General features: G+C 38.6%; 1 long non-coding RNA gene across 1 annotated transcript in view; it reads right to left on the reverse strand.

Moving 5' to 3' along the window:
* The window catches only part of LOC114707281, a 663,922-nt gene that overhangs the window by 468,770 nt on the left and 168,755 nt on the right, over positions 1-26,397 (reverse strand). The window lies entirely within an intron of this gene.

A 26,397-nucleotide genomic window follows, 5' to 3' on the forward strand; every position in this document is an offset into this window, starting at 1 on the left:
ATACCTAATCCTCGCAATTTCTTCAAAACACTTTAAAAATTATATAATGTCTCAATTATGTAACATTTGGAAGTGTCTGTGATTTTTGTCATATTTGTCTGCTTTTAATTATCAACATCTGTGTTTTAAAAATTTTATCTCTCTAATGTACTTATTTTTCTAAAATCTTGTTCTGTATCCCATCTAAGTTGTCTAACTTATTAAAATACAAGTGCTCATTAGTATATTTTTCTAATATCATTCTTTCAAATTTAGCGAGTCAGGGCTTGAGACATGGTTCTGTTTAAGAGCACATATTGCTCTTCAAGAGAACCAGATCCCATCCACATCTGACTTTCTACAAGCACATGTAAGAGAAGCTTCTGAATGAATTTGGCACCCAAATTCATGACATACATATACACATACATAAAATAATAAATATTGAAATTAAACAAGCCCAGAGAAATGGTTCTACTTCCATTTAATTGTAGGAGTTTCATTTATCCCTTCCTTTGTTTTTTGTTTGTTTTGTTCTACTTATCTATATTTGGGTCAATTTAGCTAAGATTTGGTAATAGGTGTAGCATGAATCTTAAAAGTTCTTATTAATAAAATCAAACCTGAGGCAAGTTATTGGGGTCCATGCTGGTAGATCAGAGAGACAGGACAAGCCACAGCTATCTCACCTCACCGGATCCTCAGCTGGTCTTGTCTCCTCAGACTGGAGGCTTCTGAGTCCTCATCCCAATGGCTTTCAGCTGAATTACTGCTCAAAAGCCTGAATGCTTAACCAGCCACATGCTTAACCAGCCCAAAATGCTTAACCAGCCAAATGCCTCTAGTTTCTGGTCTCCACGCCTTATATACATTTATGCTTTCTACCATCACTCCCTAGGATTAAAGGCTGGCTTTCTGGGATTAAAGGCGTGTCACCATGCTTGGCTATTTCCAATGTGGCCTTGAACTCACAGAGATCCAGAGGGATTTCTATCTCTGGAATGCTAGGATTAAAGGTGTGAGTGCCACCATTTTCTAGCCTTTGTATCTAGTGGCTGTCTGTTCTCTGACCCCAGATAAATTTATTAGAATACACAGTACCACCACATCTCCTCTCTTTTTGTCTAAAATTAAAAAAAGCTTATAACTAATACAAGAAAAACTATCTAATAAGTATATACAATATATACAGACAAAAAATTACATTAATGATGTCTAGTCCATTAACATTTGACAGATTCAGATAAAAACTCCATTATATATATTAACAATGTCCAGTCCAGTAACATCTGATAAACTCAGACCAAAAAATTTTCATTACTTATCTTATTTAAAACAAGTAGTTCCTTTTTAAAGTAGATTCCATAATCTCCCTTTTTATCTTATCATATCCATATTTTCTCTTTTTTCTTTTCATAATAGATTCATTAGTCTACCTTTTGTCATTTTTATATCTTCCCCTTTTCCTTCAGTGTAGATTCAGTGATCTACCTATTTATCCTATTATTTCTTTATCTTTTTTCTGAGTAGATTCGATGATCTATCTCATATCTATATTCTCTTTTTCTTTTTGCTTTCTAGGGGTGAAGATATCTTTAGGGAATCTTGAAAAGAAAATTTTTGGGTTAATTGTCAAGTCCTGTATCATTTGTCCAGTCTTTGCATAAAAGGAAAGTTCAGGGCTTGTTTCAAGTCCTTGTTCGAGTAGTCTGTCAGGCTGTATCATCTCAATTAGTCCTCTCGAAATTGTCCTGACCAGTTTGTAGTCCAAAGTCGATTTTTCCATAGTGTTAATCGGCTTAATGGCTTTATCATAGTCCATGTGGAATCATCGTTGTAGGATCCTGTCATCTTTTTGAAGATTTCAAAGTCACTGTTAGGCGTGGTCATGGTTTCATGCAGACTTTTTTTTTTTTTTTTTTTTTTTTTTTTTTTGTGCCTCCTCTGTGGTTTGAAGCAATGATAGTCTGATAAATGTCTGTCTCTCGGAACCATAAACATTCTTCCCTAGAACAGAAAATCTTCACGACAATTTCTCCCCACCATTTGTCTTGCCAAAGTTTTCCAAACTGACCTTTGCCGATGCTTTCTTGTAACACGATGGTCCTGGCAATTCTTCTCTGAACCAGCAGCAGTAAATTCTTCATCCCAGGTAGCAGCATCACCGCAGTCACCAACACGATGAGAAGGAGCTGGCAACGTGGAGCAGTAGCCACTGCTTCCATGGTCCCACCACTGTTTGTGGTTCAGTCCGGGCCAAAGCTTCTCCCAAGCCTCCTAGGCTGGCCTCAAACTCGGGATCCTCCTGCCTCTGCCTCCTTCAGCAAATCCTACCGGCGTGCGCCACCACAACCGGCTGAGTGTAGCTTGGGCCTGAGCTCGGGCTCACAAGGCCACAGGCAAACAGCTTTTTCATGAATTCGTAACACGAACGTTGGGCGCCAGATGTAGTAGGATTCTTAAAAGTTCTTATTAATAAAATCAAACCTGAGGCAAGTTATTGGGGTCCATGCTGGTAGATCAGAGAGACAGGACAAGCCACAGCTATCTCACCTCACCGGATCCTCAGCTGGTCTTGTCTCCTCAGACTGGAGGCTTCTGAGTCCTCATCCCAATGGCTTTCAGCTGAATTACTGCTCAAAAGCCTGAATGCTTAACCAGCCACATGCTTAACCAGCCCAAAATGCTTAACCAGCCAAATGCCTCTAGTTTCTGGTCTCCACGCCTTATATACATTTATGCTTTCTACCATCACTCCCTAGGATTAAAGGCTGGCTTTCTGGGATTAAAGGCGTGTCACCATGCTTGGCTATTTCCAATGTGGCCTTGAACTCACAGAGATCCAGAGGGATTTCTATCTCTGGAATGCTAGGATTAAAGGTGTGAGTGCCACCATTTTCTAGCCTTTGTATCTAGTGGCTGTCTGTTCTCTGACCCCAGATAAATTTATTAGAATACACAGTACCACCACAAATAGGTTTTGAATATCTCCTTCAATGATCATCTTTTGACTTCACTGATTTTTCAGCATTTTTTCTTTTCTCTATTTAACTTTAATTCTTGTATTTCCATTCTAGCTTTATTAAAATTTGTTGTTTTTAAAGTGCTTCAAGTTGAGGTTTCTTTTGATGAAATGCCACCTTCTTTATTCTTCATGAACACATTTGAAGCTACATCTTTTGCCTGAAGAACCGCATTTTTATAAATCCTATGTCAATTAGGATATAATTATCACTTTAATTCATCCAAAAGTATTTTATAACAGCCCTTGTGATATGTTCTTTGCACTTTCTGTCATTCTAGAATATTTTCATGGTTTCCAAATTACTTTCTGTTACTGATTTTCACTTCCATTCCACTGAGATTGGCTACATATTTTAAAATTATTTTCCTTCTTTTAAATAGAATGAGATATGTTTCTTTGACTGAATACATGGCTTATACTTATGAATGAATACATAATGTGCTAGTGTTGGGAGAAATGTTCCATAGTTGCTACAGAGGTAAGCACTGGAGGTGTCTTATCCGTGCCTCTATTCTTAACACGATGTCACTTCAGAGCAAAAACTCTGGTGCTGGAAGTAGAGTCCAAGGTAAGCTTCCCTCTGAATAGCATCACCACTTTAGCTGCTGAGGATCTCCTGGGTAAATAAAGCAGCAATTTCTGGTGTCATTGGTTTGCTGATCTCTTATCATGAGACCTAAGCCAAAAAGAGCTGAAGCACTAATAGCTATGACAACTGTGTATCCAGCAGTAGCTCACACAGGATAGAGTCTTTGTCACCTTAGGGACTATGCACACTAGGAAGTCTCCACCTATACATTGGACTACACGGTACTTAGCCACAGCAAGATCTATCTATGGCAGGATGTGGAATGGTAATAATCCATTCCATTGGGAACAAAGGTTCGTTCCTGCAAGTGGATGTTCAAGAAATTCTCAAGGGTTGGCTTCATTAACAAGGATGGGCTGTTTCATCTCTTTAATCTGAGACTAATAGACAAAGTGTCTGTCACTATTCAAATGACAAAAGTTCATAATCAAATTTTCAGTGTTGACAGTACAGGTGTCAGCAGTCTTTAATCTCAGCCCTTCGGAGGCAGAGCCAGGCGGGTCTCTGTGAGTTTAAGACAAGCCTGGTCTACAGAGTGAAATCCAGGACAGGCACCAAAATTATACAGAGAAACCCTGTCTTGACAAAAAAAAAATTAAATAAATACATTTCACTCTCTTTGCTGCCTGTCTTAAAACTGTTGAGTTTTGGTGCTTACAAGTTTTATTTTACAATGCCCATTCGTTTCCCTGGGAGTGAGTTTCTAGGGCTTTTCACACTGTCAGGCCAGCTGTGTGATTCTTTATTCGTGACTCTTTACACCAAGCTATCATAAAATCTGATGCAAAAGAATGTCTTCATATCAGGTAAATCCTGGGAAAAACCAGCCCACAAAAAAAAGCATGTCACTTCTCCAGCTTTTCATGAATGTCTTCCATACGGATGGCCCCTGGCACCTGATATAATGTGATCATCATTCATTCAGATTCTTTCCCCGTGGTTACTACCTTCTTGGCCTGTGTTTCTCCATGTATATAATAACAAGTTGATGATCATTTGAAAATAACTTCTTATTCAGAACAGTACTGGGGCACTGGATGTTCCATTTCTCTTCATGTTACTTGCTGATATCTGCCTGTGAACATTATTTTAGTAGCAAGGGTTAAATCTTCTTATCACCATCCATTTAAGACACATCACCTTCAAAATAAACTTATAAAGCAGCTTCATATGTTCCTAATGAAGAAGTCTGAATAATAGGAATATACCCATCTAACAATAACAAAAATTGTGATAGATAATCTTTATATATATATATATATATATATATATATATATATATATATATACATTTTTAATCAGTTAAGGACTACTTTCTGGGTACTCTGTTGTTTGTTTGTTTTTGTAAGGATTACATAAAGGAGGAATACTCAACCTAATATTCAGTAACCAGCTGTAACCCAAATATAAAGATATCTGAGGGCAAAGCAGGGGCCTGTTTTTGTGTCTGCCTGCCTGTCTTGGCACTCTGCTAGGGAATGGATTTTCCCTGTTGTTGCTGATGCTGCAATCCTTTCTGACATGGAGAATCAGATGCCAGAGCATTTCAACTTGGACTGAAATCTCATGGCTCTCCAGGATGCATTCATTGCCAGAATCAGGCCACTGAGTTATCCAGCCAGCTCTGTGGACTGAACAGAGAGGCAACTGAATTCTATTCCTCTCTAGCATTGCTAGATTACACAGCCTATATTCCAGTGTATGCTGACCTAAAAAACTCCATTTGTAATATATGTTATTTCTATGGGTTCTGCTTTCTATAGAACCTTGACTAACATAAATTAAAATAAGAGGGAAATTATACAATTATTAAAAATTACTTAATAATAAAGGAAAAAACACAAATATTTTTGTTGGATGTCTATTTAAAGTGTAATTATTGACTCGCTAGGAATGAGGATCGTGACAATATGATGATCATTCCATGATGTTGTACCTATGTGTTAATCACTTTCATTACTATAAAACAATGTATCACACTCTTCACAGCTTAAATAAAATGCATACCCACATGCTCTTTCCTTTTACAAAGGTTTTTTGTTGTTGTTGTTGTTGTTGTTGTTGTTGTATGTTTTTTTTTATCGGCAATCTAGGCTGCACAGGAGCTGTAACTAATAGTAAAATATATGCACGGACTTGGTCTTGATTCTCAGGATGGATGGAAGGACAGAAAGAAGGAAAGGAATGAAGGAAGGAAGGAAGGAAGGAAGGAAGGAAGGAAGGAAGGAAGGAAGGAAGGAAAGAAGAGGAAGGAAAGATATGATTGCAAAAATTATTTACCTTAGTATTTTTTACTTATTTCATGTGTTTTAAAAAGTCTTTTATCTCTTCATTGGTATAAAATTTGTATTATTTAGATTTAGAGAATATCAATTCAATATATGATTATTTATTTTATTAGGAACTAGAAGGTATGCAACAACCTCGGGTAAGAATACAAGTATAAATGGAAAAATTGCTATCCTTGAAAGCTATTATAATCAACTAATTAGGATAAAAGAAATGCAAGTTGCTATTTAGTCACCTATTACAATTGAACTTGTAGTCATATTAGGTATGTTTTCAAGGTCAAACAGAAATACATTTTAGATAGGTGATCTTCAAACACTTCAGAGATCTACAGAATATGGCATTTAAGATGTTTTAATGGAACCCGGACCCCATCCCACTCCTGGAAGACCTGCCCAACTTGGCCCCAGTTTCTGGCCACCGGGCAGGTCCCCTTCTAGCCCCACCGGGAGGGACCCCCCTTTCTAAGCCCCCTGGCAGTCTCTGCAATCTCCGCGCCCTGCCCCCACGCCCATCTGCCCAAGACCCCAGCCACTTCCTGAGACTTAGAGACCAGCCCCCAGCTCCCATCCTGCCCCCGACTTCCCTTCTGGACCAGAGGTGAGTATCCGGGTCCAACCTGGACCCCATCCCTGGGCACCAGCCACTCCAGGAAGACCTGCCCAACTTGGCCCCAGGTTCTGGCCACTGGGCAGGTCCCCTTCTAGCCCCACCGGGAGGGATCCCTTTTTCCAAGACCCCCAGCAGCCCCTGCAATTTCCATGCCCTGCCCCCATGCCCATCTGCCTGAGACCCCAGCCACTTCCTGAGACTTAGAGACCAGCCCCCAGCTCCCATCGTGCCCCTGACTTCCCTTCTGGACCAGAGGTGAGTATCCGGGTCCAACCTGGACCCCATTCCTGGGTACCAGCCACTCCGAGAAGACCTGCCCAACTTGGCCCCAGGTTCTGGCCACCGGGCAGGTCCCCTTGTAGCCCCACAGGGAGGGATCCCCTTTTCCAAGCCCCCCCCACCCCGGCAGCCCCTGTAATCTCCATGCCTGATCCCCACGCCCATCTGCCTGAGACCCAGCCTCCTCCTGAGACTTAGAGACCGGCCCCCAGCTCCCATCCTGCTCCCAACTTCCCTTCTGAACCAGAGACTTCTGGTCCAGATAAGAGCTTCCATCCTGCCTGGGAGTTCCCATTTGGACAAGAGAACTCCCTTTTGGACAAGAGAGAGAGACTTCCTGAATCTGTCAGCTCTTTCTGAAACAAGTACACTGATAAGACCAAGAAGGAACCACAAGGAGATGGGCAGAAGTACATACAACAAAATGAATAGCAATACAGCATCACCAGAACCTAGCCCGCCTCCAACATCTAGACCTGAACATCAAAAATTGGAAGAAGCAGAAGAAAGTAGCCTTATGAGTAACATCATGAAGAAGGTAGAGGCTTGTGTAGAGGAAAAGACAAGAAAATTGGAAGAACAGTGTAAACAACTAGTGGAAAGGGCAAACAAATTAGAAGAAAACAATAAAGCCCTCCAAGAAAACAATAAAGTCTTGCAAGAAAGCAATAAAGTACTGGAAGAAAACAATAAAGCACTGAAAGAAAATCATTGAAAAGCAATGAAACAAACAAAGGAAACAGTCCAAGAACTGAAAAGGGAAATTGAAAAAATAAAGAAGACACAAACAGAGGGAATGCTGGAAATAGAAAACCTGAGTAAAAGATCAGGAACTTCAGATGCAAGTATAACCAACAGAATGCAAGAGATGGAAGAGAGGATTTCTGGCATTAAAGATACAGTAGAAGAAATAGTTTCATCAGTTGAAGGAAACACTAAAGCCAACAAAGTCATGAAACAAAATGTCCAAGAAATTTGGGACACCATGAAAAGACCAAACCTACGAATTATAGGGATAGAAGAAGGTGAAGAATACCAACTCAAAGGCACAGAAAATACATTCAACAAAATTATTGAAGAAAACTTTCCCAACTTAAAGAAGGAAATGCCTATGAAGTTACAAGAAGCCTATAGAACACCAAACAGACTAGACCCCCCAAAAAAGTCCCCTTGACACATAATAATTAAACAACTAAATGTACAGAATAAAGAAAGAATATTAAGAGCAGCCAAGGAAAAAGGCCAAGTGACCAATAAAGGTAAACCCATCAGAATAACACCCGATTTCTCAATGGAGACTTTGAAAGCCAGAAGGACCTGGACAGATGTAATGCAGACACTAAGAGACCATGGATGTCAGCCCGGACTAATATACCCAGCAAAAATTTCAATCATCATAGACGGAAGGAACAGGACATTCGAAGACAAAGCCAGATTTAAACAATACCTATCCACAAACCCAGCCCTACAGAAAGCACTAGAAGGAAAATTCCAACCAAGGGAAGTCAGATACACACTCGAAAACACAGGCAATAGATAAAGCCACAACAGTAAACCCCAAAGAAGAGAAGTACACACACACTACCACCAAAAATAACAGGGGTGAAGAATCACTGGTCATTAATATCCCTTAATATCAACGGACTTAATTCACCTATAAAAAGACATAGACTTACAGAATGGATATGAAAGCAGGACCCATCTTTCTGCTGCATACAAGAAACACATCTCAAATTCAAAGACAGACACTACCTAAGAATAAAAGGCTGGGAAAAGACTTTCCAATCAAATGGTCTTAAGAAACAAGCAGGAGTAGCCATCCTGATATCCAACAAAATAGACTTCAAACTAAAATCAATCAAAGGAGATCAAGAAGGACATTACATCCTCATCACAGGAAAGATCCACCAAGATGAAGTTTCAATTCTGAACATTTATGCCCCAAACACAAGGGCACCCACATATGTAAAAGAAACATTACTAAAGCTTAAACCACATATAAAACCCCACACATTAATAGTGGGAGATCTCAACACCCCACTTTCACCACTGGACAGATCTCCCAAATCGAAACTTAACAGAGAAATAAAGGACTTAGCTGATGTCATGACCCAATTGGACCTAATAGATATCTACAGAACATTCCATCTTAACAAGAAAGAATATACCTTCTTCTCAGCAACCCATGGAACTTTCTCTAAAATCGACCACATACTTGGCCACAAAGCAAACCTCAACAGATACAAAACAATTAGAATAACCTCCTGTGTTCTATCAGACCACCATGGTTTAAAGTTAGATTTCAACAACAACAAAAACTACAGAAAACCTACAATCTCATGGAAACTGAATAATGCTCAACTGAATCACCAATGGGTTAAGGAAGAAATAAGGAAAGAAATTAAAGACTTCCTAGAGATCAATGAAAATGAAGACACCACATACCCAAACTTATGGGACACTATGAAAGCAGTGTTAAGAGGGAAATTCACAGCACTAAATGCCCACATAAGGAAGTTGGAGAAATCCCACACTAGTGACTTAACAGCACACCTGAAAGCTCTAGAACAAGAAGCAAAGTCTCCCAGGAAGAATAGACCCCAGGAAATTATCAAAGTGAGAGGTGAAATTAATAAATTAGAAACTAAGAGAATAATACAAAAAAATAATGAAACAAAGATGTGGTGGTATTGTGTTCCCCAAAATATTGTGTACTCTAATAAATTTATCTGGGGTCAGAGAACAGACAGCCACTAAATACAAAGGCTAGAAAATGGTGGCACTCACACCTTTAATCCTAGCATTTCAGAGATAGAAATCCCTCTGGATCTCTGTGAGTTCAAGGCCACATTGGAAATATCCAAGCATGGTGACACACACCTTTAATCCCAGAAAGCCAGCCTTTAATCCCAGGGAGTGGTGGTAGAAAGGAGAAAGATATATAAGGCGTGAGGACCAGAAACTAGAAGTTTTTGGCTGGTTCAGATTTTGGCTGGTTAAGCATTTGGCTGGTTCAGTTCAGCTGAGATTCATTCCGGATGAGGACTCAGAGGCCTCCAGTCTGAGGAGACAAGACCAGCTGAGGATCCGGCGAGGTGAGATAGCTGTGGCTTGTTCTGTGTCTCTGATCAACCAGCATGGACCCCAGTAACTCGCCTCAGGTTTGATTTTATTAATAAGAACTTTTAAGATTCCTGCTACACAAAGAGTTGGTTCTTTGAGAAAATCAACAAGATAGACAAGCCCTTATCCAAACTAACCAAAAGACAGAGAGAGAGAATCCAAATCAACAAAATCAGAAATGAAAAGGGGGACATAACAACAGACATTGAGGAAATCCAGAGAATTATAAGGTCATATTTCAAAAACTCTACTCCACAAAACTGGAAAACCTAAAAGAAATGGACATTTTTCTGGATAGGTACCACATACCTAAGTTAAATCAAGACCAGATAAACTACTTAAATAGTCCAATAACCCCTAAGGAAATAGAAACAGTCATTAAAAGTCTCCCAACCAAAAAAAGCCCAGGACAAGATGGTTTCAGCGCAGAATTCTACCACATCTTCAAAGAAGAGTTAATACCAATACTCTCTAAATTGTTCCACATAATAGAAACAGAAGGAACATTACCAAACTCCTTCTATGAGGCTACAATTACCCTGATTCCTAAACCAAACAAGGATGCAACAAAGAAAGAGAACTACAGACAGATCTCCCTCATGAACATTGATGCAAAAATACTCAATAAAATACTGGCAAACAGACTCCAAGAACACATCAGAACAATTATCCAACATGATCAAGTAGGCATCATCCCAGGGATGCAAGGGTAGTTCAACATACGAAAGTCCATCAATGTAATACACCATATAAACAAACTCAAAGAAAAAAACCACATGATCATCTCACTAGATGCAGAAAAGGCATTTGACAAAATCCAACACCCCTTCACGATAAAAGTCTTGGAGTGATCAGGAATACAGGGAACATACTTAAACATAATAAAGGCAATATATAGCAAGCCAACAGCCAACATCAAATTAAATGGAGAGAAACTCAAAGCAATTCCACTAAAATCAGGAACGAGGCAAGGCTGTCCACTCTCCCCATACTTATTCAATATAGTACTTGAAGTTCTAGCCAGAGCAATAAGACAACATAAGGAGATTAAGTTGATACAAATTGGAAAGGAAGAAGTCAAGCTTTCCCTATTTGCAGATGACATGATAGTATGCTTGAGTGACCCCAAAGATTCCACCCAGGAATTGATAAAGCTTATAAACACTTTCAGCAAGCTAGCAGGATACAAGATCAACTCAAAAAAATCAGTAGCCCTCCTATATACAATGGACAAAGAAGCTTTAAGGCAATTAGAGATACATCACCCTTTACAATAGCCAAAAATGACATAAAATACCTTGGGGTAACACTAACCAAGCAAGTGAAGGACCTATATGACAAGAACTTTAAGTCCCTGAAAAAAGAAATTGAAGATGTCAGAAAATGGAAAGATCTCCCATGCTCATGGATAGGCAGGGTTAACATAGTAAAAATGGCAATCTTACCAAAAGCAATTTACAAATTCAATGCAATCCCCATTAAAATACCAACACAATTCTTCACAGACCTGGAAAGAATAATACTCAATTTCATATGGAAAAACAAAAAAACCCAGAATAGCTAAAAGAAACCTGTACAATAAAACAACTTCTGGAGGCATCACAATCCCTGACTTCAAGCTCTACTATAGAGCTACAGTAATAAAAAACAGCTTGGTATTGGCATAAAAAACGACATGTGGACCAATGGAATCGAATTGAAGACCCTGATATTAACCCACACACCTATGGACATATAATTTTTGACAAAGAAGACAAAAGTGTACAATGGAAAAAAGAAAGCATCTTCAACAAATGGTGCTGGCATAACTGGATATTAAACATGTAGAAGGCTGCAAATAGATCCATATCTGTCACCGTGCACAAAACTTAAGTCCAAGTGGATCAAAGACCTCAACATAAATCCAGCTGCTCTGATCCTGCTAGAAGAGAAAGTAGGAAGTAGTCTTGAATGCATTGGCATAGGAGATCACTTCCTAAATATAACACCAGTAGCGCAGACACTGAGACAAAAAAAAAAAATCAATGGGACCTCTTGAAACTGAGAAGCTTTTGTAGAGCAAAGGATACGGTCAACAAGGCAAAGTGACAGCCTACAGAATGGGTAAAGATCTTCACCAACCCTACATGTGACAGAGGACTGATATCCAGAATATATAAGGAACTCAAGAAATTAGACATCAAAATGACCAACAGTCCAATTGAGAAATGGGCTTTAGAACTAAACAGAGAATTCTCAACAGAGGAAACCCAAATGGCTGAAAGACATTTAAGGAATTGCTCAACATCCCTAATCATCAGGGAAATGCAAATCAAAACAACTCTGAGATACCACCTGTCAGAGTGGCTAAGATCAAAAACACTGAAGACACTTTATGCTGGAGAGGATGTGGAACTAGGGGAACTCTCCTCTATTGCTGGTGGGAATGCAAGCTTGTACAACCACTTTGGAAATCAATATGGCGCTTTCTTAGAAAATTGGGAATCAATTTCCCCCAAGATCCAGCTATACCACTCCTGGGCATATACCCAAGAAATGCTCAATCATACCACAAGAGCACTTGCTCAGCTATGTTCATATCAGCATTGTTTGTAATAGCCAAAACCTGGAAACAACCTAGATGCCCTTCAACTGAAGAATGGATAAATAAATTGTGGCACATATACACAATGGAATACTACTCAGCAGAGAAAAACAATGACATCATGAGGTTTGCAGGCAAATGGATGGATCTAGAAAAGATTATCCTGAGTGAGGTAATCCAGACTCAGAAAGGCAAATATGGTATGTACTCACTCACAGGAAGATGCTAGATGTGGAACAAAGATGACTGGACTGCTACTCACATCACCAGTGAGGCTACCTGGAAAACGGGACCCCAAAAAAGACACGGAGAAATGGATGAGATCTACATGAACAGCCTGGTCATGAGTGGGAACAATGAAGGGCAACAGTCGAGGGAAAAAGAGTGGGAGATCCTAGCTGGATCAAGAAAAGAGAGGGAGAACAAGGAATAGGAGACCATGGTAAATGAAGACCACATGAGAAGGGGAGGAAGCAGAGAGCTAGGGAGGCCCACGGAGATCCACAAAGATACCCCTGCAAAAGACTGCTGGCAATGGTCGAGAGATGGCAGGAACTGATCTACTCTGGTGATGGGATGGCCATACACCCTGATAGTTGTGCCATAAACCCCATCCAAGGACTGAGGAATCTGGATGCAGACATCCACGGCTGGGCCCCTGGTGGAGCACTGGGAGTCTAATTAGTGAGAAAGAAGAGGGTTTATATGAGCGAGAATTGTTGAAGCCAAGGTTGGATAAAGCACAGGGACAAATAACCAACTGAATGGAAGCACAGGATCTATGAACCAAAGGCTGAGGGGCCCCCAACTGGATCAGGCCCTCTGAATGGGTGAGACAGTCATTTGGCTTGATCTGTTTGGGAGGCAGCTGTGTGGTGGTGCCGGGTCCTGGGTTCGTTGCATGAGTTGGCTGTTTGAATCCTGGGACTTATGCAGGGACGCTTGGCTCGGTCTGGGAGGGGGGGAAAGGACCTGCCTGGAATGAGTCTACCAGGTTGATCCCGGTCCTTGGGGGAGACCTTGATCTGGAGGCGGTGGGAATAGGGAGTGGGCTGGGGGAGGGGGAGGGGGCAAGAGGGGGAGAAAAGGGGAAATCTGTGGCTATTATGTGGAACTGAATGGTGTTGTAAAATTTAAAAAAAAAAAGATGTTTTAATAACATAGATTTTTTATGACAATGAGACTTGTCTGTCCCTGGCAGCACCAATATCTTTCAGAGAAGATTGTAGGCATTGAAGTAACTCCATATGGATTTTACTTTCTTTGTGGTAAAAGTTAGCCACTGGGCAAGAAAGTGCCCTTGCCTCGACTGCTGACAGTATGCTGTCTAAAATGGACAAGCAGGACCCAAATAAGGGATTGCCTAACCTTGCAGAGACATGGTAGGAAGGCCCTTTAGAAAATCCTGCTTCACTGATGTATCTGTCAGACATGCTAGGCCTGTAGGTCAAAGATGGATGCCCCAACATTGCAGAGAAATCTTGGGTGACTGCCCTGGCAGTCAGCTGTTTCTATCATTTCTCACATTTTTTAGAAGTAGATTATTTGCACTCCCTACTTACTTAGGTAATATTTTATCCTTGGGTCTCTGAGGGAGTTGAAGATAGTTATAGTTATAGTTTTCCTTGTCAACAAATTTAGAAAAGGAACTCACTGAAGAGGTATATGGTATATAAGATTGAAAGACATTAAACGATATTTTTGGCTGGTAAAACAAGGTATGATAGAAAGTGAATTAGGTACAACATTTTGGACTCATCAAAATAGGATAAATAATGGAGTATTTTCTCTGAATCTGTCAAATGTTAATGGACTGGACATTGTTAATGTAATTTTTGACTGTATATTGTGTATACTTATTGTACTTATTGTATATAGCTTTTCTTATATTAGTTATAACCTTTTATTATTTTAGACAGAAAAAAAGGGGAAATATAGTTATATATTGTGTACCCTAATAAACTTACCTGGGGATCAGAAGACAGAGATAGCCACTAGATTAGATATAGAGGCCAGACAGTGGTGGCACACAACCTTAATCCTATCACTTATTTGGATCTCTGTAAGTTCAAAGCCACACTAGATACAGAGTCAGGCAGTGGTGGCATATTCCTTTAATCCCAGTACTGAGAAGCACATATGCCTTTAATCCCAGGAATCGATAGCAGGGCAGAAGAAACATATAAAGCATGAAGAAACAGGAACTAAAAGCAGTTCAGCTGAGACCCTTTCATGTAAAGACTCAGAGGCTTTCAGTCTGAGGATTCATGGCAACAGGATTGGCTGAGGATTTGATGAGGGGAAGATGGTTGTAGCTTGCTCTCTTTCAGCTTTCACCCTGATATCTGGCGCTGTTTTTTTTTTTTTTTTTATTAAAAGATCATCTAATATTCAAACAATAGCTATACTCCTCCATGCATTCATAACAAAATATAAGCAAATGCTATATGTCATAAATTAAAAATGAGTCATAGTTCTCTAAAAGATTGGGAAGACTGCTGGGCGGTGGTGGCACACGCTTTTAATCCCAGCACTCAGGAGGCAGAGGCAGGTGGATCTCTGTGAGTTTGAGGCCAGCCTGATCTACAGAGCAAGATCCAGGAAAGGCACAAAGCTACACAGAGAAACCCTGTCTTGAAAAAAACCAAAAAAAAAAAAAAAAAGATTGGGAAGACTTATTTTTCAAAATTTCAGAAGAACAGCCAATTTTCTTCCTAATTATAGAGGTAAATTCACCAGAAATGTCTTTTCTTATAAATACTATACTAGCCATATGTAATTATTTATTCATCTGTTACCATAGCAATCATGTAAGCTATCAAGGCAAGTAATTTTCTTTAACACTCTCTAAATGATCTGAAATAGTATTTTTGTAGTGATTTTTCTAAAGTAAAAATTTCACTATTCATTAACAATGCTAATGCCTTGTCCTGCTTAGTCTATAAACATGTCACAGTGTTTCCATGTTTAAATTTATAAATGTATAAACATAAACATTTTGTGTTTCTACATTTAAACACATCAAGTGTTTCCTAGTAGACAGCCGTGCTTGGTGATGCTCAAATATACTCACATTGTAAAAATAAATAGTATACATCTGGTGACTAATTAAAATGTTTCTAGTCTTTGGGCCATTTTGTGAGGCCTATTTCATCAGTTGACTCAAGTTTCTATTTGTACAATCTCACTATATCAGTCATTTGCTGTCTGGCACTCATTAGTTTGAAAGTCATATAGAGGTTTCATTAAAGGTTTCCATCCGGGAACATGGAAAATAGTAAATACTACTGAATGTGTTGCAAACTGCAGAAACTTCTCTGTAAATGAAAATCTGCATGCAGCATTCTGTCTCCAGAAAACATCGAGTAACATGGAAAAACTGTGTCCACTCTCGTCTCCTTATGTTTTGCAAGTTCATGGGATAAACCGGATATCCTGATGTCAGAGTTGTAGGCTATAAGAGGGGTCATATGGGACAACTATATAGTAAATGTGGACTGCAACTATATAGTGGTACCAGTGAAATATGACTACACACACATATATCCAAATTCATGTATTTTAAGTAGAATTTTAATAAAATAAGAGTACTTTTATTTTATTATTTTTGTTTGTTTGTTTGTTTGTTTGAGACAGGGTTCCTTGTGTAGTTTAAGTGCCTGTCCTGGATCTTGCTCTGTAGACCAGGCTGGCCTCGAACTCACAGAGATCCTCCTGGCTCTGCCTCCCAAGTGCTGGGATTAATGATGTGTGCCACCACCGCCGAGCTATATAATAAGAGCACTTCTATTCTTAAAAGTATGTGATACTTTTATACCCTTTAAATGCCACATGACATGAATATTTGTAAATTCACAACAACAACAAAAAAGACAGATTTTCACTCTAGTCTGCTGCTCCTTTGTAAATATAAATGAACTACACAACACAGCAGACATTTGGGACATCATTTGGCTTGTGCAGCTCCCCTCATTAGCTTGAGCAGACAATGAGCATCTTGCTCGGCTGATTGAGAGTTTCATTGCGCAAGTCCCTGTTAGCTCACTCAGAAAACACAGCTGTGCCTGTTACCTCTGAAGGCTCACCTTAAAGAGATGCATTTTTAACAGTCATTGTCCTCACTGGGACTCAGTGTTACTTGACTAAAGCAAACAAACTAGGATTGCTAGTTAGATAAAGGCCACATTACCATACGGAAAACAAAGGTTTTGGCACAGAACATCCACATACTTGGAGACCACTCTAACACATGGCTTCTTTGCAAATTTCCCTGTAAATAAATGGGACACCGTGTACACAGTAGATTTTGAAAACTTCTCACATTAAAATACCAAGCATCAGTATTTGGATACTTAGCCGATTTCAACATGTCTCAATAGCAAATCCAATATTTTTCATACTTCTGTTCGATAATGACATTTATCTTCTCTGCTTTAGTAAGCATGTGATGTATTTCAACTAAAGTATGTTGAATGTTTTTAAAATGACGAATATGTAAAGAGCAAGACTTGAAGAAAGGAGAAAATCACCTGCTATCAATAGAAATGTAAGCCATTGAGCTCTTTATATGGTTGTTATTATTTTCAGTGCTGAGAATCAAATATAGTACCTTTTGCATGCTAGGTCAGCACTAGCACTAAGCTACAGTTTCATAATTTAGCTCTCTTAGAAATAAAAATTACTAAAGTGTCTACCACCTAGGGCATATAGAGTTTTATGTGAAAAACGAAGACTAAATTTTAACTAAGAGATTTACCTTTAGCTTTATGTATTAAATAAGTGTAAGTGTATAGTGGAGAGTGTGTCTGCTATACACTGAACATGTGGAGGTCAGAGAAAAGCATGCCCCCTTATGCCACCAGAGATTAACTCAGGTCTTCAGACTTCTTGGAAACTGCCATTGCATGCTGAGCCATTACATAAATCCTTAGATTCCCTTTTGTACTAGTAAAATAAAAAAAAAATGTACTAGCACCAGGCACTGATCTAATTCACAAGGAACACATTTTTGAAATTTTATTTCATGATCATAGAATAGATAACAGTGATCTTCTGAATTTGCTTATATGTGAATATTAGCTGTTAAGTTAATGATGACCAAGCTGTAATCCATATAACCACAGAAGAGAGGTGAAGAATGAGGGGAAAAGATTGATATTATTAGGGAAGGGAAATAGAATAGATATCTATGGATAAAATGGGCTTGATAGAAAGGAACAAATGAGGAGGGGGACTGGAGAAAGGGTAGTAGGAGGGAATACAGGGAGAGACAGCTAAAAGTAGGGGGCATTTAAGGGGTAGTAATGGAAATAGAATTCATTAAAGACTTACTAAAATACATACATATATGAAGGCCCTCTAAATGAAATCACCAAACAGTGTGGGAGACAGAGTCCCAACTGGGTACCTCTAGTCACCAAAAGAAGCTTCCAATACAGGGATTGGGTTACATCCAATTGAGTTGCTGGATGCTCTCCAGACCTACAACAAGACCCCATCACTGTAGACAACACCTACACAATTCATTAAAAAATGGAGATGTTGAATTGGTGTCTACGTAGAGCCTCACTTCTATGGTTCAGCTTCTTTGACACAGAAACTTACTCTGCATTCTGTCAAAAGAGAAACAAAAATACTAAGCCTGCCACAAATCCTTTATCTACAATGGTGTCCGGTCTGCAAGATATGCTAGGACAACGGTGGGACAAAGATTGTGGACGTGACTTAAGGTCCTCTTCATGAGGTGGAACCCATACTTGATAATGATTTGGAGATCAAAAACCTGAGGTGAGATAATTCAGAGACCTAACCTAAAGCCAAATAATGCTTGTCTAAAACAAAAGAAAAATTGGTAGTGGTAAAACAACTCCAAGTGATATGCTGGTTTACTGATAAATCAGTGCCTTGTTCGGTCGGCTATCATCAGAGACACTTCCTCTTGCAGCAGATAGCAACAAATATAGAGACCCACAGACAGATATTATTCAGAGAGTGAGTAACTTATAACACTCATCCCTAAATGAGATGTCCCTATCAAATCCTTCTCCCTAGAGCTTAGAGAATGCTGTGGAAGCAGAGGCAGAAAGAGTGTAAGAACCAGAGAGGATGAAGGACACCAAGAATAGATGGTCCTCTAAATCAACATTAGCAAAGCTCATATGGACTCATAGAGACAGAAGCCATACCAAGAGCACATGTCTTACCAGGTCTTCTACATCTATATTATGGCTTCTAATTCAGTGATTTTTTTATGGTATTCCTGACTGTAAGAATGACTGGGTCTCTGATTCTTATGCTTTCTTTTGAACTCTAGCTCAACTTTGACATGATAATTTTTGTTTAATCATATTATATTTTATATTGTTATATGTTTAAAAATGAATGAATCAATGATGAATGAATGAAAATCTACTCACCAGGGTAAACATGAATAACTGAACTGTCTTATATCCTCAGCACTACTAAATACTTTCAAAATTCCATGATCATTTGAAAGCTCTTTAAGTGTAAGTCAAAATGATTGAATTAATAAACACATCTTAATGTTCCACATTATGTTGCATTTCCTTTCTGGTTATTTTTAGTTATTTTAAATATATTTCTTGGGTATCTCAGATTTAGGTATTGCTTATGACTCTTCTGTAAAAAAATTAGTGGAAAATACTATATAGAAAAATAGAAAAGAAAGCCAAGAAAATGAAAAGAAATCAGTAAAGTTAATTCATCTAAATAAAAAGACACATGGCAAATCAACTGCCTAAATGCTCAAAATTGTATTATCAAAATATGTATTGTAAGGATAAAAAGTTATATAGCTAATCTTGATGGAAAAATGGGCAAAGTGTGCATAAAGACAAAATAACAATGAACTCAATTTCTCCACCATCTTGATGGAGAAGATGCTGCAGGTTTGAAGTTGAAGATGAAGATAGGGTTTTTTTAACAGTTGTTAGCGGAGTAACCTTTCCTTAGGCACAAAATGGATTCTAAATTTCAGCTCTGCTTGTATCACCAAAATAATAGTAGAACCTGGATTAACTATATAAGAAATTTTATTTATCTGGCCAATTTAAACAAAAAATATTGCAAAATCCTATGCTGCTAGATAAAATTCAGTTGCAGATTGGAAAATGTTTTGGGAAAGCTGATTTTGACTTACTGATTTATTTGCCAAAATGATACATCAGGTTATAAGCCACACTTTAAGTCAATTACCTCTGCTGAACTTAGCTAAAATACAACGTATTCTATAGTTATTAAAAATAGTACCATTTACTGCTGTGGGATGTTCTGTATGGCAAATGTGTTGCTCTGATTGGTTAATAAATAAAACACAGATTGGCCAGTAGCCGGGCAGAAAGTATAGGTGGGACTAACAGAAAGAATTGAGAAAAGAGGAAGGCAGGGAGATAGACATCAGCCACTGCCAGGAAAAGGAAGATGTAAGGTACCAGTAAGTACGAGCCACGTGGCAAAGTATAGATTAATAGTAATGGGCTAAATATAAGAGTAAGAGCTACACAATGGTAGGCCTGATCTAATGGCCAAGCAGTTTAAATAGTATAAGTGTTTGTGTGTTTATTTTATAAGTGGACTGTCGTACTGCTGGGGCTTGGTGGGACCCGGAGAGAAAAATCTCCACTTACAATTTACTCAAAGGAACCACCCAAATAAATCACTAGGTGTGTGAGGTTGTCACAGTTTGCCTAACAAGAAAATTTTGGATGTACATATGCTATTACATTTCTTACAATTAACATAGTAGCAAAAATGGTCACAGGGAGCATGTCCTTCATTATCAGACCTTCACACTAAACCATTGAAATAGAATGCAGACCTGACATCCAAATCACTTTCATGCTGCAAATACAGTAGTGTTTTTGTAACACATGGATCAAGAGTTTATAGGTGTTGGGGATACCACAGCTATCAAAATATATCATTCCCAATTACTTATTTAAAACCTTTTCTTGGGTACAGATGTCAAACAAGAAGCTTTCTGAAGGACATGTTTTCAATTTTTTTTTTTTTTACATAAAATGCTTTAGAATTTATTAACCAAGTAAAGCATAGAAATGTTTACCTCTATTAAAGCCAAGGATTACATAATAGGAAACTAACACTACAATTTATGATTAATCTAAATAAGCTTTGTGAAGGTGATTAAGGGTGTAGTGAGCATTGTTGTGCTGAAGAGGGATGTTCACTTTTAAGGGCTTGATGAAAAGAAATTGAAGTGCTCTTGAAATCCCATTCTGAGAAATTAACTTCTGTACTTGTTAAAAAAAATGTACAGTCTCCTCGATTGAAGATGGTGATGAGAACTCAAAAGATCTGAGTACAAGGCTAGGTGATCTCTACTTTGAAGAAATGAATGACTGTGCTATAAAATGCTAAGCATATGTTTATACGATACATCAGACATTTCATTTTTTTACCTTTATTTATCGTTTCTGTTTGTATGTGTTTGTACATGTGCACATGGCATGGCATGTTTGTTGAGGTGGGGCACCTCACAGTAATCACCAGGCTTGGCAGCCAGCTGCTTTACCCACTGAGCCATCTTGTCATTCCAAACATTTGATTTAATAATATTGCTTAGTTTTTCTATTGTGACGTCTCAGTGGAGTGCATCCATGGAGAATCTGAAGGATGCCAGATTTGTTGTCAGAAAATCTGTGATAGAAAAAAGAAGAGAAGGAGCAGGAGTAGGTGCCTCTCGCATTCAGACAACAATGCAGGCCTGCAATTCTGCATGAAGAATAGGAGAACAAGGGTGAAAAATCATGTGCAAAGAGGCTTAGAGTCTGAAACTTCAGTTCTGCCTGGCAAATGTAGAACGCCCGAGTTGAGACTTGCCTAGAACTTCACAGGCATTATACATAGGCTGGCAAAGGAAGCTATGCCCATTGCTTTGCTATATTCACACAAAAGTTAGGAGAAATCTGAAAACATATCATTTTAGATAGAACAGGCAGGAGAGTTTAAAGATATACATATGGAGGCAGTAAGGTAACTACCTGGGACAGAATCTCTACTGGAGCATGTTACCATGGTCATCTTACTTATAGAAGAAAGACAACAAAACACTAAGAGTGTAAATAGTATGAATAAAACCGAATTTCCATATTTCAATAGTTTCTATTCAAAACTACTGTGCATCTTCATGACACATGCTGATCACATCAGTGACAGACCTTGGGGAACATATGTCAGTTTAATATGTTCTGGTCATTTGACTAAATTGCCCCTTAGACACATTGGTGTGCCAACTTCATCAATTTATCATGCTTTCTTATTCAGCACTCCATCCCTCCTGGCCATCAGCTTCCTCCAGTTTGGTGTCATTACATTTAATAGATTAATAATGGCCAGCAACAGACAAAAAATGCACTTTGTGGGATGGCGTGGCTTCCTATTTTTATTAACATACTATTTTACAAAATGTTTCTTTAATTTTTTAATGCAAGAATGTCATAATTATATACAATTAAAATTATTATATGTAACTTTCATCCTTCATTTTCCACTACCATTCATTATGCTTCCCTTTCAAGTACATATCTTTTCTTTATATACTTTTGATTACCCACTAAATCTAATGGATTTGTGCCTGGGTAGGGAGCCGCCCCCTGCAGTGGGAGAAGCATACTAGTGAGTACATACTCAGGAGAAAATGATTCTCCCTCCTCCAGTAACTATTCATTTCTAATAAGGGGTGGAGTACAGAGATTAACTACCCCATCTGTACTAGAATTTGGACAAGATTACCTTGTATATGTCTTGTACAGGTTCATGAGTGAGATAAACATGTCATGGTTAGGAGATAATATTTCATAGAACACTACTTATGCTTCCTTCAGCTCTTATAGTCTTTCTGCTTCCTTCCTCTTCAATGATATTCCTTGAGTGTTGACAAGGGTTAAAATAGATATCTCACTTAGGGCTGAACACTCTGTCACTTCTTCTCAACACTTTGACCAATTTTGCATCTATCCATTGATTGTTGTCCTCTACGAAAAGAAGCTTCTCAGATCAAGAGAAGCCTGAGTCTATGATTAGAATTTAGAATCATAAATATTTAGAATGGAAATTGGCATCCATGACCATTTTGTAAATTTAAAAAAAAATTCTACTCAGTACCCTAAGGTCTATGACTTCTGCAGTCATGGAATTTTGATAAATAATATATCATCAGTCATGAAATTCCATCTTGTATAACAGCCATTAAATCCAATCAGAAAACAGTTAATTGTTTTAAAACACTGTTATCACTATTGCACAAGTAGGTACATCTTTCCTGGCAGGATAGGATTGTAACATGCAAGGACCATCACTGGTAATGCTACTGACATGTTTTCTACCCAAGGAAACTGCATTATACCTTAAGGTACTATAAAAGCTGTCGAGTTGGAAGTTTCTCGGTAGGTTTGAGATTGAAATCTCTCTACTCTAAAACCAATATGTAATATCTTCAGCAATAGAGTCTTATCACATAGTTGTAGAAGATCACCAATGACAATGGACTGTGTTGCTTTGTGGCTCCTGGGGCTTCCATGACCAATAACTCTGTGGGAGGTATCTGATGCTTTGTACTAAAATTTTCATCTAATAATGCATGTTTTTCTGGGAGCCACATTGTCCATATTAGCATGATTCTTTTCAAATGCTTTAAAATTGCACTTGCATTTTGAAATGAGCTTAATAAGTATTAGGTTTCTGTGAACTTTTTTTTTTTTTTTTTTTTTTTTTTTTTTTTGGTTTTTCAAGACAGGGTTTCTCTGTGTATTTTTGGTGCCTGTCCTAGATCTCTCTCTGTAGCCCAGGCTGGCCTTGAACTCACAGAGATTCTCCTGGCACTGCTTCCCTAGAGATGGCATTAAAGGCATGTGTCCACCACCACCGCCTGGCTCTATGTCTTTGTGAATGATACTTGGGGTTGATTTATCCACTTGCTACTCACATCTCTCTCCCATGTTGCCCACCCATGTTCCCCGTCACAGCACGGCTTAATCCTTTAAGCCTCAGTATTTCCTATCTTGTTTCTTTTCACAAGTTTCTTCCTATCCCTCCACACACACACCCCACACACACACAAACACATATGAAGTTAGGTTTCAAGATAATGAATTTTCCATTGGATTTTCATATCTCCATATGGATTTTTATATCCCTTTTCCTTCCCCTTCACCCTCTGATCTGCATAATTTCCCATATTCCTCTCTGGAATCCTTATCACCACCATTATTCTCCCTACTTTTAATTTATCTAAATTATACTGTATCTCTGCTTTTAATCTCTCCTTAAAGATCCCTTGTAGTTTTCTGACTTCCAGTTAAATACACAAAAGGAAAGACTTCAAGCTAGGTTCTGCATGTGAGAACATAAGGTTACCACACTCTAACTTTTATAGTTCTATCTCTTTACCTGTAAATTTCATTATGCCATTTTCTTTATATATTTGCAATATTCGTTGTGCATATATGACACATTATTCTTACCCATTCATTTGTTGTCCTAGCTGCAATTAACATGGACATGCAAGTCTCACTGTTGAAGGATATAATGTCTTGTGAATATTAACCCAGAAATGGCATAACTGGGTCATACAAAATGTCTACTTCTGGTTTTTAGAAAAAGATTTCAGAATGATTTCCAAAGTGTCTACACTAGATTATAAGCCATGTGAAAATTTTCTCCTTCCAGAAATCTAAGATGACATTTGTTATTTTCATTCCTGAGAATGGCCATTCTGAATGGGGTGAAGTAAGATATTGTAGTATTTTTAATTTTCATTTCCCTTTTAGCTAAAAATGCTAGGAACTTTTAAAAGTATTTACTTGCAATATGCATGATTATTTTGATAACGTTCTGTGCAGTTTCATAGTTCATTTTTAAGTGGTGATCATTATTTTCTTAATGTTTAGCTTTTACAGATTTTTCTGTATATTCTAGATCGAGACTCTTATTAGATGAAGATTTTTATCCTATTATCAGGGATACTGATTCATTCCTTTGTTATCATGAAAGTTGTAAGCAAATGGATGGAACTAGAAAAAATCATCCTGAGGTAACCCATACCCAGAAAGACAAACAAAGTACGTACTCACTCATAAGTGAATATTAGAAGAAAAGCAAAGGATAACCAGGCTACAATCCACAATCCCAGAGAAGCTAGGTAAAGAGCAGGTCACTAAGACAGACACACATGGATCACCCCAGGAAGAGGAAACGGTTAAGATCTCCTGAGTAAACTGGGAGGAGGGAGTAGAGGGGAGGAGATGGGAGGGAATGGGAGGTGGGAACTTTAGGGCTACAGATGACCTAATTGGAGGAGAGACAAGGAGGGAGATCAATGAAAGAGATATCTTGACAGAATATACCATTAAGGGGATGGGGGAAAATCTTCAGAACTCACAAGACTGTCCCCACCTAAGACTCATAGCAATGGTAGAGAGGGTGCTTGAATTAGCATTCCCCTGCACTCGGATTGGTGTCTACCCTAATTGTCCTCGTAGAACCAACATCCAATGACTGGTGGAAGCAGATACAGAGACCCACAGCCAAGCACTTGTCCAAGATCCTGGAGTTGAGTTGAAGAGAGGGAGAAAAGATTCATAAGAGCAAGGGGATAGTCAGAATCATGACAGGAAAAACCATAGAGATAGCTGACCCAAGCTCGGGGGAGCTCATGGACTCTGGACTGACAGATGGGACAGATGGACAGCCTACATGGGACCGAATTAGGACCTCCAAATGTGGGTGAAAGTTGCATGGCTTGATGTGTTTGTGAATCCCCTGTCAATGGAACCAGGGCTTATACCAGGTACATGAATCGCCTTTTTAGAGCCCATTCCCTGTGGTGGGATGCCTTCCTGAGCCTTGATGCAAGGAGAAGGAACTACATTTGGCCCCAACTTGGTATGCCAGCCTGTGTTGACCACCCAAGGAAGGCCTTACCCTCTATGAGGTGGGGGTGGGATGAGGGTAGGTGGGGGAGCCAGAGAAGAGCAGAGAAGGTGAACAGGGATTGGTATGTAAGAGGGAAGAAAATGTTTTAAATACTAATCACACACACACACACACACACACACACACACACACACACAATTCATTTGTGCCAGTGTCAAGATTATTATTATTATGCCTCTGGAATGTAATTTGTGATCAGTTATAGTGATACTTTATGAAGTATTCATGACTGACTTGTCTATCATTGGTTTTTGGTGTTTGAATATTAACTGGGATCGTGTTGAATCCACTGAATGGTTTTTTTTGAGACAGAGTTTTCCTAACTGCCCTGACTGTCCTGAAACTCTCTCTTTACACCAGGCTGACCTTGAACTCATAGATATCTGCCTGTTTCTACCCCCCCCATGTGCTGGTGTTAAAGATAAGGGCCACTATTCCCAGCTCCACAGACAGTATTTGATAGAAAGGTTATTTGTTTAATGTCTATGAGCATGATAGACAGACATCCGTGTTTTTATTTTCTAGTGTCTTCCTCCATTATGCTGCAGCATCTTTAAATTTTCAGTGTTGAGGTTTTTAGTTCCTTGATTAGGTTTCTCCCTGGGTGCAAGATAGAGAGAAAGAGAGACAGAGGGAGAGAGAGACAGAGACAGAGACACAGAGAGAGACAGAGAGGCAGAGAGCCTGTTATGAATGGATTATTTCCTTTTTTTCTTTTTCTGTACGCTTGTCATTGGTATATAGGAATGCCACTGATTGTTTTATGTTAATGTTACTATTCTCCCACTTTGCTAACATTATTTATAAAACCTAAGAGGTCTTTTAATTTGGTTGAATCTTAATTGTCCCATATATAAAAATTATGTCTACATTTTCTTATATTTTTAGATAATCCCAGATTAAATTTATTCATGCTTATAATTTCTTTATGAATTTTACTTTGAA

Source organism: Peromyscus leucopus, chromosome 18 (genome assembly GCF_004664715.2).
Source record: "Peromyscus leucopus breed LL Stock chromosome 18, UCI_PerLeu_2.1, whole genome shotgun sequence".
NCBI classification, from domain to species: domain Eukaryota; kingdom Metazoa; phylum Chordata; class Mammalia; order Rodentia; family Cricetidae; genus Peromyscus; species Peromyscus leucopus.